The sequence below is a fragment of the Lynx rufus genome, unplaced genomic scaffold, assembly GCF_022079265.1.
Source record: "Lynx rufus isolate CCGP_SWC_20201006 ecotype Redwood Valley unplaced genomic scaffold, mLynRuf1.p SCAF_6, whole genome shotgun sequence".
Lineage (NCBI taxonomy): Eukaryota > Metazoa > Chordata > Mammalia > Carnivora > Felidae > Lynx > Lynx rufus.
In genome coordinates this window covers 75498279-75502839 of record NW_025814878.1, presented here as the reverse complement: position 1 = coordinate 75502839, position 4561 = coordinate 75498279, and the positions used below count along the sequence as shown (strand labels likewise).

Sequence of the window (4561 nt, the reverse complement as noted above, 5' to 3'; positions counted from 1 at the left end):
TGGAGAACTGGTGGGGTGACAAAAGGGCTACAAAGGAAACCCAAAGAGAAGATGAAAAGAAACCACAAATAAATACAGACAAGGAAACAATTTACCAGAAGTCAGGATGGCCCTAGACTTTTTCTCTATGATGCTTAAGCTGAATAATGATAATCTAAAGAGAATAGACTGACCAAACCAGTGGAGATTCCTGATTTGCTCAATCTTACCATATGAAAATATTAATTCATGTATCAGGTGCTATCTACAAATTGACCAAAGTATAGTAGAGGGAGAGGGAAACTGTAAATGTTAGATCCTTATGTTTCATCATAAGGATCTAAATTTCATTCACCATGCTCTGTTAGAGAAGAATGTCATCTCAAAACTGCATCAGTCACACTAAGGAAGAAGCTAATGTTCATTCAGACTGAGCAAATAAATGAAGGAGAAAGAATGATAAATGCTGCTTTATTAGGATTCTCTTTAAGATTCATTTCTTCTTCATCAGTGATTCACTGTTTTCTCTCCTGATACTTAGGTCATCTCAATAAGCATTTGAAGAACTTTCACTCAGTAAAGGAAATAATGCCTGAAACCACTTCTCTTAAATCATTATTGACACTTGAAATTGTACTGAAGCAGTTCTCTTTAGCCTCCATACTCTGTAAAGAAGCTATTCCATACCAAACCTCCAATGTCATCACAAGGGGCATTTTAAATTTTGGTTTGTTTGGGAAACCTCAATTTCCCATTCCCTTTCTGAAAACTGATAGTAAAAATATATTCTACTTAATAATTGTTTTTATACTCTGAGGGAGGAGGCATCTTAGGGAATATTTAATTTAGTGCCTCTATTTTACAGATAAGTAATATAAATTCATGAAAAATGAAATTTTGCAGCATATGATGAAGTTGAATTCATAAAATGAATTATCTAAAGTCACATACTAAATTGGGGGCAGAGTGAGAGTTATATTAATAGTAAAACCACACTTACTTCAAGATATTTTCTTATCTCTAGAATTAAATTTATATGGTTTAAGCCATTTACTGCATATTAATAACTACAAAGCAATACTGAGAACATAGTCATATTTCAATATAGCAGTGAGGTGAGTAATCGCATTCAGTCAAGGTAATGGCTTTTGTTTTTACTAAATAATGATAGGACTTGCATGATAGAAAATAGAAGAGTTGTTCAAAAATATGTTTATCAAATTAATCACCAGTGTGTGTACGGCATAATAGTTTTGGTGGTGGTATACTTTTAGCCTGAATAGTAATTTTCTAAGCTGTATTTGGTGTACTTTTATTATCAAGGCTCGATTTTTTAAAAATTATGTTTATGATAGAACTTACTTCTATTAAAAAATTATTTAGTAAGAAGTACTGATTCCAGGGTTTTGAGTGAATGCCTATGTCCTGATTATCAACTCATCAAATGTCAACATATTAGTTTTAGCCATAAAGTTCTTCAGATTTCAAAAAGATTTGACAGATCACTGAAATTTTTATCACACTTGATAGTTGATGTTATGACAATCCACTTGATACATTATAGAATATCCATGGGCTTTGTAATAGGCACAAATTTTGGTAAAAGCTGTAGACATTTGAAAGATTTGGTATCACTCATTTAAAGATGTGCTAATACTCCTACCATGAAGGAAGCTGTACTTTACAAAATTATAAAATGATTTCCCATGGGCAGTGCTAGCTCGTAAGCAGAAGCAACTCCAATGATATGTTTTAAAGTTTTCTTTTCTTCTTGTGTGAGTGTCCCCAACCGTATAAGTCATGAAGCCCATTACTTTCCTTCTTAGATCTCAAGGTCAAGACAGGTATAGAAAGAATCTGGAAGAATTATTTTTTTAAGTGGTAAATTCATATTTTGTTTTTTAAAACTAATTCTAAAAGTAGCACGTGGATGTCTGTTTTATGAGGTGAATTTAACCTCATGTAGGATTAAACCCAGCCTCAGCTTGTTTGCAAGAACTCAGAGGGTAAGTTACATCTCAGAGTTGTCCCAAAGGAGGCAAGGGATCTGAAGTAAAATGAGAACTCTAATAAACACATAAAATTAAAGATAATGAATTATGTGCTCCCTTTGGTAGCACATATACTAAAATTGGAACAATACAGAGAAAATTAGTACATCCCCTGTGCAAGGATGACATACAAATAAAGATAATGAATTATGGTCTTTATCAGTCTTTTCATCCACACCTACATCCTTTGGAGTTCCAGATGGACTGCTTGCTCATACTGTTTCAGATATATGAGCTCAGCCAGAGGAAGCCCTGGGAACTGGCATAATTTCAAGTCAGCCACCAGGTAGTCAGATGGACTCTTGGGTAAATGATCCATTATTGCCTAGGACTCATTAGCTTTGGAACAACCCTAAAACCAGTGGCATTCTCCTATATAAAGAGAGAGTTCAAGGCCCCACTTCCTTCATCACTTAGTGTCAAGGCCAAGATACAGGTTGTCCTCAGTGCTAGTAGAAATGTTTTAGAGACGGGGGCGCCTGGGTGGTGTAGTCGGTTAAGCGTCCGACTTCAGCCAGGTCACGATCTCGTGGTCCGTGAGTTCAAGCCCCGCATCGGGCTCTGGGCTGATGGCTCAGAGCCTGGAGCCTGTTTCTGATTCTGTGTCTCCCTCTCTCTCTGCCCCTCCCCCGTTCATGCTCTGTCTCTCTCTGTCCCAAAAATAAATAAACGTTGAAAAAAAATTTTTTTTTAAAGAAAGAAATGTTTTAGAGACATTAAAAATTCTTACTTCTTTGTAGACAGCCTATACTTGAGTGATTCTTCTCATGGTTTTTTTTTTTTTTAATTTCTTAGTCCTTTTATGTTCTAGTCTCTTTTCTCACATGCATCTAGGGCAGTAAGATGAATTAGAGCTTTCTAAAATACCAAGGCTCTCATTTTTAGAAGGCTAATCAGGGATCAGGATGGAAAAAAGAAGACATGAAGTAAATGCCTTAGGCCATTATCATAGGCTTAATGGCATATATTGATATTAAGGAATGATATTAAGAAAAAATAGTGAAGGTAAACTACTCTCAAGAAATTTTCAGTGAAGCAAGGGCTGGAGATGAGACAGGTAAATTAAAATGTACAGGATCAAAGTATAGAAATGTTGTATTCTACTCTGTTTAGTTACTACAGTAAAGATTACCCAAAAGAGTTAATTTGCTGAGAAGGAAAAATTAGTAATAACAGAAAGTTGGAAGATGGAAAATCAGGAGACAGTAACTGATAAACAACTAAGAGGAAAAGCTTATATGGGAATACACCAAAAGCACAGGTAAAGAAGTCAATCTTAAAATGGAAGAATCTTTTTTTCTTCTAAGAATGGGGATAAAAAGAGAAATTAAAGAGAGAAAAACTGTGAGGCTGAAAAAGGGAAGTATACACAAATTTCTCAGTAAAATAAGAATTAAGTATATCTGCTAAATGTGAGATAGACCTTGAGGATACTGAGGACTTAACAAATATGGAAAGTTTAGGTGTATTTGCCCTAAGGGAGGTAATAGAGAATAGTCAAGGGACTGAATTAACAGTTTACAAATAATAGCAAGAACCTAATATGTCTAGATAGCTTGAATTTTTAATGCATTTACTCAACATAATTTTGTGAAAAAGTGTTGGTTCCTTAAGAAGGAGATCTGTTGAAGTGATAGGTTACCTACATTTGGGGCAGAGGGTGGGCGATGAAAGGTCCAGGGCAGAAACTTCTGTGTAATAGAAAGTGCATAGTTGCAGTGGATGACCATTGAATCCATTCTGAGTGAGATAGAGTGGGAAAGCATTAGAAAGAAAGAGTGGAACCAAGTTGCTGGATGACATACTGAAGGCTATAAGCAAAAAAAGCAAAGAGCTGGGAGAAGTGGTAGTCATGGCAGTTTAAATCAAATAAGGATATTTCACTGACAGGCAATACACACATGTCCTGAAGACAGACTTTGAGCAGCCAAAGCCTAGCTCTGCCTCACTAACTGTGGGACTGGGGTAAATAGAATCGTTTTGAGAATCCATACGTAAATACATGTAAAGTACTTCGGTCAGGATCTCTAATATAGCATCCATTTGATAAGTTATAGTTGTCACTATAGTCCAGAGTTTGCCATTGTAGAAGTAGCATAGCCCCAAATGGTGAAGCATAACTCAAAATGATGAGGTATAATTTCAGTGATGTAATGGTTTGCTGATGGAGGTGCATCACTGAGAATAGATGGCTTTGTGTCATCAGAGAGCTGAAGTTCAGTGAAGGTAAAGTCAGTAGATTTAAGTAAATGATTTATATTCTATATTCTGAAACTCTACTATCAGTATATAGGGATGACAAAGAGAGGACACATTAATGTTGATAAATGGAGAAGTATTTAGATGGACAAAATCTAACTTAAATTACTTTTTACTTTTCAGATTATTCTTACATTTGTGTACCTCAACACCTCAGCATTAAGTATGTCTACCTGTCAAAAGACACATGTAATTAATTCAAAATGAAAACTTTCACATTTCTGAGTTGTCCTGCATAAATACTGTCATGCCCTCTTCTTTGCACTGTCCTA

General features: G+C 35.4%; 1 non-coding gene across 1 annotated transcript; it reads left to right on the top strand.

Moving 5' to 3' along the window:
• Positions 1-2080: 2080 nt before the first annotated feature.
• On the top strand, positions 2081-2188 carry LOC124529456 (U6 spliceosomal RNA). Its single transcript, XR_006966353.1, has one exon. It is a non-coding gene; the product is annotated as a U6 spliceosomal RNA (small nuclear RNA).
• Positions 2189-4561: the final 2373 nt, after the last annotated feature.